This window comes from Callionymus lyra, chromosome 1, assembly GCF_982586985.1.
Source record: "Callionymus lyra chromosome 1, fCalLyr1.hap1.1, whole genome shotgun sequence".
Lineage (NCBI taxonomy): Eukaryota > Metazoa > Chordata > Actinopteri > Syngnathiformes > Callionymidae > Callionymus > Callionymus lyra.
In genome coordinates, this window is record NC_141818.1 from 19,400 (window position 1) to 32,500 (window position 13,101).

A 13,101-nucleotide genomic window follows, 5' to 3' on the forward strand; every position below is an offset into this window, starting at 1 on the left:
TCCATGTCCACGATCTTCAGGTCCTACAATGTAGTAACTCCATGACCACGATCTTCAGGTCCTACAGTGTAGTAACTCCATGTTCACGATCTTCAGGTCCTACAGTGAAGTAACTCCATGTCCACGATCTTCAGGTCCTACAGTGAAGTAACTCCATGTTCACGATCTTCAGGTCCTACAGTGTAGTAACTCCATGTTCACGATCTTCAGGTCCTACAGTGAAGTAACTCCATGTTCACGATCTTCAGGTCCTACAGTGAAGTAACTCCATGTTCACGATCTTCAGGTCCTACAGTGAAGTAACTCCATGTCCACGATCTTCAGGTCCTACAGTGAAGTATCTCCATGTTCACGATCTTTAGGTCCTACAGTGAAGTAACTCCATGTTCACGATCTTTAGGTCCTACAGTGTAGTAACTCCATGTTCACGATCTTCAGGTCCTACAGTGAAGTAACTCCATGTTCACGATCTTTAGGTCCTACAGTGTAGTAACTCCATGTTCACAATCTTCCGGTCCTACAGTGAAGTAACTCCATGTTCACGATCTTTAGGTCCTACAGTGTAGTAACTCCATGTTCACAATCTTCCGGTCCTACAGTGAAGTAACTCCATGTTCACGATCTTCAGGTCCTACAGTGAAGTAACTCCATGTTCACGATCTTTAGGTCCTACAGTGTAGTAACTCCATGTTCACAATCTTCCGGTCCTACAGTGAAGTAACTCCATGTTCACGATCTTTAGGTCCTACAGTGTAGTAACTCCATGTTCACAATCTTCCGGTCCTACAGTGTAGTAACTCCATGTTCACAATCTTCCGGTCCTACAGTGAAGTAACTCCATGTTCACGATCTTTAGGTCCTACAGTGTAGTGCTTCAAAATATGAATGTGCTTCAAAATATACATTGAATTACAGAATTTAATGCTTTTACAAATATCAGAACCTTTGGCTGAAACAATAATAAAAGCTGTATTTCACATCAAATGTGGTGATTTTACACGAATATATTTTACACAAAAACAAATACTTCTGAGGAAGAGACTTGTTAGTAGCGCCACCTGTCGGCAGGTCTGGAGACATCCTGCGTGATGACGTCATACGCTGCAAACGTGTACGTCTTTTTAAAAACTGTTTAATGATGTTAAACTCAACACATTTAGGAAACTTTATATCATAATCATTTTTATTTAAAAAACATTTGCGCACGTGACTTCCGCTCCACCGTCATGTGTCCAACATGTGACGCCGCCGCTGATTGGCTGAACCATTTCCCGTGACATTTCTACGAGTGATAAATACGTTTTATTAGTTTCATTTATTACAACTAGAACCACTAATTATTTGGTCGTCATTGTTTGTCCTTTTAAATGTATGTTGTTTTTTTTAAATAACTAGTGGATTATTTTTAGTCACACATTCCTTTGGGTTCAAAGTCACGTGTGTCGTCAGACCAGGAAATGATTGACAGTTATTCACTAATCATTTAAAAAATAAAAAAGGTTTGGTTACGGAAGTTCTTCAATCGTCAACAGTTGTCTTCCCTCATCAAAGATGCCTTTAAAAAGAACGTCACGTTCGTGGACTATGACGTAATTACGTGTGTGCCCGGACAGGAGTAGGAGGGCGGAGCCGGCGGACCGAAACGGTACCGTATTTACACCGGATGTGACGCAGCAACGCAGGTGAGAAAAATCACTTCTGCTGGTTCAGGATTTTAACATAACATTGACTTTTTTACAATAAAGTGTTTGATGATTATTTATTGTCATCAAATTGACTAGATTTTATCAATAATTTCTCGATAACATCGAGTTACATCAACTTCAACTTACTGTGAATCTGTAGCATCGAAGAAAGTTAGCAAACTAGCTAATATGTTACAAAATGTTAACATGTTACAACATTCTTGAAGGCAACATTTTAACATGTTACTATGTTACCTTCAGAACATGTTAGCATGTTTCTATTTGTTTAGGCTTTTCCTTGAATTTCTCGAACTCCTGTGTTGTTCTCAGTATTATCTTGATCTTTAAAGTATGTACTTTTTTGAGTATTGTTTTGATTGTTTAAGCGCTTTGTGACCCTGGTCTCGAAAAGCGCTATATAAATAAATATTACTTACTTACTTACTTACTTACTTAACATTTGCTCAAATGACGCTCAAAGTCACTTTTATTTGGCTTCGAAAAACAATTTTGACTGAATATATATTTTATATATTATATATAATATATTATACATATTTTAATATATATTTTAACATTGTTTTATGTTGTGTATGTCATTTTAAATAAAATATAAGTTTATGGAAAAAAAAGACAAAACACATTAAATGCATATATTTCTCAAAGCTTATATTTTTGTTTCTATCTTTAGTGTGAAAAATATCTACATATCTTCTGCCAATATAATATATAATATAAGTACTTTTCTAAACCCATAGTTAAACTGTTAAAAACTTCATCAAATATACTTCACTCACTCATTAAAATATATTTACTTAACGATGTTTGAATATTTAGGATCTAAAATACAAACGTTAAATTATGATGGAAAATGCATTTCTTGATGTTTGCTAAACTGCTGTGAATAAATACCAAAGGAAATCCTTTTCTAGTTTTATTATTAAACTCAAATTTTTGTGTTTAAAATGTTTTGTTTCATTCAGGTTCAATGATGCTTCAGTCAGAAGTTAATGTTTCCAAGTGTTTTAAGAAGGAAGTATTACACATGAATGGAATTCAAAGTGAATATACGCAGGAAATCCCGACCGCCTCGCAGAAGAGAAACAAAGTGAAGCGACGTATGAACAGATGCATCAATAACAGCTTCACACACGACTCAGTTCAGCAAAGAAAACATGAACATCAAACTCAGCTCTTGGAACACGAGTTTAAACCTCGACCGTCTGCTGCTGCTCAACACAGACGATGCAAGGAAACGAGAAGATGGCGAAAACCAAAGAACAAAAACAGGTGAGTTGAGAGAAAAATCAAAGAATATTTCAATCACTGATCGTAACAACATGCAAACCTTCATAAAACTTCCACAGAAACCTTGTCAAGACATCGCCTCCACACGAGCACGAGGACTGGGAACAGGAGATTCTTGAAGTCCAGACTGTGATGGAGGAACCAGAAGTTCATCCTTATGGTGAGAAATGAACCAGAAGTTCATCTTTATGGTGAGAAATGAACCAGAAGTTCATATTTATGGTGAGAAATGAACCAGAAGTTCATCCTTATGGTGAGAAATGAACCAGAAGTTCATATTTATGGTGAGAAATGAACCAGAAGTTCATATTTATGGTGAGAAATGAACCAGAAGTTCAACTTATGGTGAGAAATGAACCAGAAGTTCATATTTATGGTGAGAAATGAACCAGAAGTTCATCTTTATGGTGAGAAATGAACCAGAAGTTCATCTTATGGTGAGAAATGAACCAGAAGTTCATCTTTATGGTGAGAAATGAACCAGAAGTTCATCTTTATGGTGAGAAATGAACCAGAAGTTCATCTTATGGTGAGAAATGAACCAGAAGTTCATCTTTATGATGAGAAATGAAACAGAAGTGCATCCTTATGGTTAGAAATGAACCAGAAGTTCATCTTTACGGTGAGAAATGAACCAGAAGTTCATATTTATGGTGAGAAATGAACCAGAAGTTCAACTTATGGTGAGAAATGAACCAGAAGTTCATATTTATGGTGAGACATGAACCAGAAGTTCATCTTTATGGTGAGAAATGAACCAGAAGTTCATCTTATGGTGAGAAATGAACCAGAAGTTCATCTTTATGGTGAGAAATGAACCAGAAGTTCATCTTTATGGTGAGAAATGAACCAGAAGTTCATCTTTATGGTGAGAAATGAACCAGAAGTTCATCCTTATGGTGAGAAATGAAACAGAAGTTCATCTTACGGTGAGAAATGAACCAGAAGTTCATCTTTATGGTGAGAAATGAACCAGAAGTTCATCTTTATGGTGAGAAATGAAACAGAAGTTCATCTTATGGTGAGAAATGAAACAGAAGTTCATCTTTATGGTGAGAAATGAACCAGAAGTTCATCCTTATTGTTAGAAATGAACCAGAAGTTCATCTTTACGGTGAGAAATGAACAGAAGTTCATATTTACAGTGAGAAATAAACTAGTAGTTCATCCTTATGGTGAGAAATGAACCAGAAGTTCATATTTATGGTGAGAAATGAACCAGAAGTTCATCTTATGGTGAGAAATGAACAGAATCTACTGTCGACCAAACGTCTCTGACATGATGTTTTATTGAAAACTTCAATTACAGCACTTTTTATTTAAACCAATGAGTCCTTCAAACATTAGTCATAGTTTAATCATAGTTAAAGATAATCTATATCAGTTCTTAAGAATGTTTAATCATTTAATTTATCATTTCAAACATTGAATTCTATTTAGAAACTTTTTAAATGATTGAATTATTATTCAATCATTTAAATATTGAAAGGTTGAATGTGTTTTTTGTTTTATAAATAATAAATGATTGTGTGAGATATTCTAATAATAAAAAAAGGTTTCAATATTTTTAAATATTCAAATTTTATTTTTACTTAAGTGTAGCCTTTTAAATACAATATTAATTTTGGTTTAAAAGTATCACCAGACAATTCTGAATATTTTCTCGTTTTCTGTTCAGTTATATAAAAAAAAAAAGTCAAATTCAACACTATATATTCTGATGATACTGATATACTATTTGTTATTCTAAGTTAAGGTAAGGTAAGCTAAAACTTTATTGATCCCTCAGGAGTTTTTTTTATTTACAGCAATTTTTTATAAAAAATAAATAAAAATAAAATAAGGACAAGAACATAAAGAGAAAGAACAAGATGATACAATCTAAGTCTAAAGATAAAGATAAAGAACAAGATGATACAATCTAAGTCTAAATATAAAGACAAAGAACAAGATGATACAATCTAAGTCTAAATATAAAGACAAAGAACAAGATGATACAATCTAAGTCTAAAGATAAAGAGAAAGAACAAGATGATACAATCTAAGTCTAAAGATAAAGATATAGAACAAGATGATACAATCCAAGTCTAAAGATAAAGACAAAGAACAAGATGATACAATCTAAGTCTAAAGATAAAGAACATAGATCAAAGAAAAACCACAAAGATACAAAGACTAACTAAGAGACTAAGACCACGATAGAACATCAAGATACTTTCACTTCTGCCCCCAAACTCATAATTGTACAATTTAATAGCACGAGGAATGAATGAGTCCTTGAGTCTATTAGTGTTGCATCATGGGAGGAGCATTCGTGCTTCATCTGCTTCTCTGCTCACTGATGACAGTGTTCAGAGGATGATGTCATCATGATGGACAGTAGTTTGTTCAATGATCTCCTCTCAGCAACTGTCACTAGTGAGTCCAGCTTCATTCCAACCACAGAGCCAGCCCTCCTGATCAACCTGTCCAACCTGTTGACCTGTTGACCTTCTCTTGGACACATTTCCACCCCAACACACCACAGCATAGAACAGGAAGTTCTCACTTTCATAATAAGTTATGGAAAGTCGTCATGAGATTCTTGAACATCAGACAATATTCACGTTTGTAAACATCTGTGGCAGGAAGTGTTAATTTGATTGAATACATTTAAACTTGATCAATTTTTTAAAACTTGAACATTATCTTTACTTTTATACAACAGAACAAGTTTACTTTTGACATTTCTGACAAAAATCTTCTTGTCTTCAGGTCCTGAAGATGTTGTCCAGAGAGTGTTGAGTTTGTCAATCAGTCAAAGAGGACTTGATCCGACGAGGTCCAGGTCCGAGTTCATCCCGTCCTCATGTCACCCTCATCCAGTATCTTGGCTCCAGCGTCAGTCGCCCACTGAACCCGAGCAGTTCGCAGACGCCGACCAGTAAGACTCGCGTTGTTTAGAGCCATCGATCGATTCAGTTTCATGTTTTTGTTCATTTTCAAAGCAGTCTCTTGTTTAATCGAAGGCATCGTTTTAATGTAAAGACATAGTTTTTATTCTGTTTTAATCAACATGATTCATCGTTTGACCCGAGGACCAGAATATATAGAAACTTTGTCATGTTTTTTCAGTTTGCACAACAGCAATAAATCTCATTTATTATACTGTTATTTCTCTTTAGAATAGTTTGCAGTGACTCGTCTCGACCGCTAGAGGGAGCAGTCAGTTCTGTTATGGACTGAGTCTCTTCAGGAGTTGAACGAGTTCATTTCGAAGGACGTGAAAAGATGTTCAGCCTCGTTTATCCACAGAGTTCCTCACTCAAGGCTCACGAGCAGAGACGGATCTAAAACCTCTTCATCCTTCAGGTCTTGGACGTGTCAACACTAATGTATTCAGAGTCGTATGTTCTCAGTGAGGGTCTCAAACGTGTCCAGAAATAAGAAGCTCAGAGTCTCTTCTTGACTTTCAAGAACATGGATGAATATTGTTGTGCAGCAGAAACTCATATTTTCATCATCATTAATTTTTTTCACACAGACTTGCTTTAACCTGTGATTAGTGTTGAATTAAAGCAACAATATGTAACATTTTCAGTTGATTATTCATCACTGCAGTCGTTCTCATCACATCTGCTCAGAAGGTTCTACTCTGAACTTTCTTAGACACATGGTCTGTGTTGCAGGACCAGGTCCAGACACACCGAGGTCCTTCTAGTTGTTAACACTTCATTGCCTCTGATGGACACTGTTTGTCCTGGACCTCCCGAAGATCAGCTCCTTGTTCTTTGAGGTGTTCAAGTGGTTCCTCTCAACGACAGTGTCTTCAGCAACGTCTGGAAGAGACTCAGCCTGGAGTTGTAGCAGAAGTCTGACTGCAAACATATATGTGTAGATGGTGAAGAGGAGCCAGTACTGTCCCCTGTGGTGAGTGTCAGACGTGATGTCCTTCAGCCTGACATACTGTGGTCCATCAGTGAGGTAGTCTGAGTTCCAGGTGACCAGACCAGGGTCCACATGCATCTGTGTCAGTTTGTGCTGCAGCAGAGTGGACTGGATGGTGTTGGAGGCTCTAGAAAGTCCAGGAACAGGATCTTCACTGAATCACTTATTTTATCCAGGTGGGACAATACCAAGGTCAAAATGATTGACCTTCCAGAAGATCCTGCAACAGTTCACCTTGTTTTCTGATGTTCGGGGTCAATCTCTCCAGATCTGATCCTTCTGGGTTCTTTAGGTTCTTTAGGTTCTTTAGGTTCTTCAGGTTCTTTAGGCCCCACATGTTTTCATATCATGGTTCAAGATCCACTTCCATATGCACTGAAGTATGGTCTCCTCCGTGGTAACATACCTGGCTCTGGTTCAGGGGATGCAGATGTGATTTGGGGTGAATGTTGAAAACATCTGAAGAGCAAGGAATGTGGAAATTTTGCTGAGTCATGCTTTACATTCTTGAGGCACTGGTCAGAGACTCACCCATCAATGAAGTGGATGTTTGGGTTGTTCAACAGGCTGAGGTGTTTGTCATGGACTCGTATCTTCTCATCCAACCCTGAGTTCAAGTGAATCGATCCTCTGCACAGATCCTGGTGAGTTAAAAACACTGAGATGTTCTGTCGTCTCACAGCTGGACTGAGAGTCTCATGAGGCTCGACCAGAAGGAAGTGGATCAGTGGTGAAGGTCACGTATTTAATTATTATAATGAACACGTTTGTCTCGTATTCTGGATCAATAATCTCTGGAATCTTCTTTAACAGTTTCTCATCCATGCTCCGTCACTTTATATCATGTCAAACACTTCCTTCTCTAAACTCTGATCCAGAGGAGCTGAAGTGACTCAGGAAGTTTGTTTTCAATAATAGAGTGCAGTACAGACATGGACCAGGCGGGGGCAGTGTTGCAGCCTCACATCTGCTGACCCAGAAGGTGTGTTTGGATGCTGAGCTCGTAGCTTCTCAGGCTGTGATTCTCTGGCCTGTGGACCTGCAGGAGGAAGAGACTAGAGAGTCTTTTTGTCTTCCTTCTGTGTGTCTTCTTCTGATTCATGGATTGACAGCTGTCTCTTGCTGTCTTCGTAAACATTAATGTAGTGTCATGGCTGCTTCTCTTCCTGATGATGCTGCTGTGACTCTGGAGAACATCTGACACATGGAGACGTCGGTGTGAGGAGAGTTGAGTCAAAAGAGATGGAGATGAATCTAGAGAAACGGAGGCAGGTGAAGGACAGAAGAGATGGAGATGAATCTAGAGAAACGGAGGCAGGTGAAGGACAGAAGAGATGGAGATGAATCTAGAGAAACTGAGGCAGGTGAAGGACAGAAGAGATGGATATGAATCTAGAGAAACTGAGGGAAACGAAGACAGATGAGCTTCAGAGAGAAAACTAAAAGGACCATGAAGTGTTGTCAGGAGGTGAAGCTGCTTCTGCTACTGATGAAGATGTTCTTCTATTCAAGTCAAACATGAAGACTCTGAGAAGTGTTTCTGGCAAGTTTCATGTACAGTATTGAGTCTTTCCTCCCAATATTTAGGCTGTAGCTCTGAGGAACCAAGAGTGAACATGACCTTCATCCTCACAAGTCCATACAAGGTGTTTTCTGTCGTCTGATTGGATGAAATGAGAAGTAAACGTTAAACTGTTCACGGTTGCAGAAGTTAGTTTGAATGACATCATGTGACTCTACCTTCATGCCTTGATGCCCTTCAGGACCACATGCCTGTTCAAAATATGCTATTCTATGAATCCACGATTTATCCTTTGATGCAGATGCTCACGTTATATTACATTACTTTGATTATTATATTTTAGGAGCTTCATCCTCAACATTGCATCGAGAAAACACACACACACACACACCGAGGAATCTTTTAAAGATTGATTACATTCCAGTTGTGTCTCTACTACGTTCAGTCTTTACGACAGAAAAATAAACATAAACGTAAAAATTCCAGGAGGTCAGTCGTCAGTTCATGTGACACGAGAGTCATGTGACACGAGAGTCATGTGACACGAGAGTCATGTGACACGAGAGTCATGTGACACGAGAGTCATGTGACACGAGAGTCATGTGACACGAGAGTCATGTGACACGAGAGTCATGTGAAACGAGAGTCATGTGACACGAGAGTCATGTTCTTTAGTCGACGATAACACAGTTGCATCATAACATGAAGGTTCAAAGTGTTTTACTAACAACTTCTTCTTCTCCTCCTGAACCTGGAAAACGTTCAAATCCACGGTGACTTTATTGATATTAGTTCAAGAAACTAGTTAGAGATAATAGTAGTATAATATGTATGTATGTATGTAATACCCAAGAACTGAAAGATCAGCTTATTCACCCACAAAATTCACCAAATCTGGATTTATGAACCATAGACCATAGTCATTAAAATACTACATGGTTTTACAGTTTTAGGTTTTAAATATTGAAGGATAAGAAGATAAATATCAATAAATAATAGTTTCATTTAACTTATTGAAGTTTCTCAAGACATCCTTGTATACATGTTTCTATGAATCAATTTCTGTTCTAACATCAAGGTTCTCTGGGACAGTATTTACATCCCTCTGTCTGTGGTACTGTCTGTGGTACTGTCTGTGGTACTGTCTGTGGTACTGTCTGTGGTACTGGAGAAAAACCTTCAAATGTAGTCGAGGTGCAGTTGACTCGACAAAGAAAGACCAGGCAGTGAATCCAGGACAAGGTCATAACAAGGTTGCTGCTGGTAGGTGTAGGTGACCTGGTTTGAGGAGTGATGTGTGAACATTGACCTGTTTCATCATCTTTTACTTCATCTTTTACTTCATCTTTTACTTCATCTTTTACTTCATCTTTTACTTCATCTTTTACTTCATCTTTTACTTCATCTTTTATTTCATCTTTTGCTTCATCTTTTGCTTCATCTTTTACTTCATCATCTTTTATTTCATCATCTTTTATTTCATCATCTTTTACTTCCTGTCTTTGTTGTTTCTTTGACAATCATTAATATTAAAGTGTCATGTTTTATTTCTGATGCTTTTCTCGTCATCATCACGTATTTAAGCCTCGTTTTCTTGTCCTTGTGTTGTGTTTGTTTGGTCCCGGGTCACTTTGACCCTGAGATACTCAAGGTTAACATCTTTCACTGACAGTGAATCACTGACGTCTCTGAGTGAAAATGTCGCAGAAGCTGTTAAAATACATCAGTGACGTGAGAATGAGGTTCTTACAGTCGTGTGAAGTTTTTAATGAGTTCACAGCTGTACCTCATATCTTCATATATATTGTTTAGTATTGAAGTATTTACTTACTTTAGTATTGAAGTATTTACTTACTTTAGTATGGAAGTATTTACTTACTTAAGTATTGAAGTATTTACTTACTTTAGTATTGAAGAATTTACTTACTTTAGTATGGAAGTATTTACTTACTTTAGTATGGAAGTATTTACTTACTTTAGTATGGAAGTATTTACTTACTTAAGTATTGAAGTATTTACTTACTTTATTATTGAAGTATTTACTTACTTTAGTATGGAAGTATTTACTTACTTTAGTATGGAAGTATTTACTTACTTTAGTATGGAAGTATTTACTTACTTTATTATTGAAGTATTTACTTACTTTAGTATGGAAGTATTTACTTACTTTAGTATGGAAGTATTTACTTACTTTATTATTGAAGTATTTACTTACTTTAGTATTGAAGTTCCAGCATCAATCAAAGTGAGTAGAGAAGAAAAATCTACATTTTTTCCCAAAACCTCATCAAAATTAAACTGTAGTAACATTTGGACAAAAGTTTTTTTTATTAATTCAAGGATAACAAGTTTTGTGTTGAATTGTGTTTTTGTTTGTGCGACAGCAGGAACGACTTAGTACAGGGTGTGAACAAATATATGTACAGAAATATATCGCATTACTTTGACTTTTTATTGATATGTTCTCGCTTAGTATTAAGAAAATAACACACGAGAGATTTGTTATTTTCTTAATACTAAGAAAATAACAAATCTCTCGTGTTATTTTCTTAGTATTAAGAAAATAAAAACACAGCTTCAGTCACACGAGTGATTTGAAGAAAGAAAAGTCATTCTTGGAAACATGACTCGTTCTAAACACAGAAGCGTTAACTTTAACATCGTGACGTAACAAAGTGACACGAGTGTTGTGTTAATATGTAATAAACTCTGTTGGTCATGTTGGATGATAAATAACACGTGTTGTGTTAATATGTAATAATCTCTGTTGGTCATGTTTGATGATAAATAACACGTGTTGTGTTAATATGTAATAAACTCTGTTGGTCATGTTCGATGATAAATAACACGTGTTGTGTTAATATGTAATAAACTCTGTTGGTCATGTTCGATGATAAATAACACGTGTTGTGTTAATATGTAATAATCTCTGTTGGTCATGTTCGATGATAAATAACACGTGTTGTGTTAATATGTAATAAACTCTGTTGGTCATGTTTGATGATAAATAACACGTGTTGTGTTAATATGTAATAATCTCTGTTGGTCATGTTTGATGATAAATAACACGTGTTGTGTTAATATGTAATAATCTCTGTTGGTCATGTTTGATGATAAATAACACGTGTTGTGTTAATATGTAATAAACTCTGTTGGTCATGTTCGATGATAAATAACACGTGTTGTGTTAATATGTAATAAACTCTGTTGGTCATGTTCGATGATAAATAACACGTGTTGTGTTAATATGTAATAATCTCTGTTGGTCATGTTTGATGATAAATAACACGTGTTGTGTTAATATGTAATAATCTCTGTTGGTCATGTTTGATGATAAATAACACGTGTTGTGTTAATATGTAATAAACTCTGTTGGTCATGTTCGATGATAAATAACACGTGTTGTGTTAATATGTAATAAACTCTGTTGGTCATGTTTGATGATAAATAACACGTGTTGTGTTAATATGTAATAATCTCTGTTGGTCATGTTTGATGATAAATAACACGTGTTGTGTTAATATGTAATAAACTCTGTTGGTCATGTTCGATGATAAATAACACGTGTTGTGTTAATATGTAATAATCTCTGTTGGTCATGTTTGATGATAAATAACACGTGTTGTGTTAATATGTAATAAACTCTGTTGGTCATGTTTGATGATAAATAACACGTGTTGTGTTAATATGTAATAAACTCTGTTGGTCATGTTTGATGATAAATAACACGTGTTGTGTTAATATGTAATAAACTCTGTTGGTCATGTTCGATGATAAATAACACGTGTTGTGTTTATATGTAATAAACTCTGTTGGTCATGTTCGATGATAAATAACACGTGTTGTGTTAATATGTAATAAACTCTGTTGGTCATGTTCGATGATAAATAACACGTGTTGTGTTAATATGTAATAATCTCTGTTGGTCATGTTCGATGATAAATAACACGTGTTGTGTTAATATGTAATAAACTCTGTTGGTCATGTTTGATGATAAATAACACGTGTTGTGTTAATATGTAATAAACTCTGTTGGTCATGTTCGATGATAAATAACACGTGTTGTGTTAATATGTAATAAACTCTGTTGGTCATGTTTGATGATAAATAACACGTTTTGTGTTAATATGTAATAAACTCTGTTGGTCATGTTTGATGATAAATAACACGTGTTGTGTTAATATGTAATAATCTCTGTTGGTCATGTTCGATGATAAATAACACGTGTTGTGTTTATATGTAATAAACTCTGTTGGTCATGTTTGATGATAAATAACACGTGTTGTGTTAATATGTAATAAACTCTGTTGGTCATGTTTGATGATAAATAACACGTGTTGTGTTAATATGTAATAAACTCTGTTGGTCATGTTTGATGATAAATAACACGTGTTGTGTTAATATGTAATAAACTCTGTTGGTCATGTTTGATGATAAATAACACGTGTTGTGTTAATATGTAATAAACTCTGTTGGTCATGTTCGATGATAAATAACACGTGTTGTGTTAATATGTAATAAACTCTGTTGGTCATGTTTGATGATAAATAACACGTTTTGTGTTAATATGTAATAAACTCTGTTGGTCATGTTCGATGATAAATAACACGTGTTGTGTTAATATGTAATAAACTCTGTTGGTCATGTTTGATGATAAAT

The 13,101-nt window shown here is 35.7% G+C and overlaps 1 long non-coding RNA gene across 1 annotated transcript; it reads left to right on the forward strand.

Annotated features, from left to right (window-relative positions):
- Nucleotides 1–1,624: 1,624 nt before the first annotated feature.
- LOC148087291 (uncharacterized) lies at nucleotides 1,625–6,821 on the forward strand. Its single transcript, XR_015711331.1, has 4 exons — nucleotides 1,625–1,682; nucleotides 2,669–2,975; nucleotides 3,053–3,153; nucleotides 5,748–6,821. It is a non-coding gene; the product is annotated as an uncharacterized LOC148087291 (long non-coding RNA).
- The last annotated feature ends 6,280 nt before the right edge of the window (nucleotides 6,822–13,101 follow it).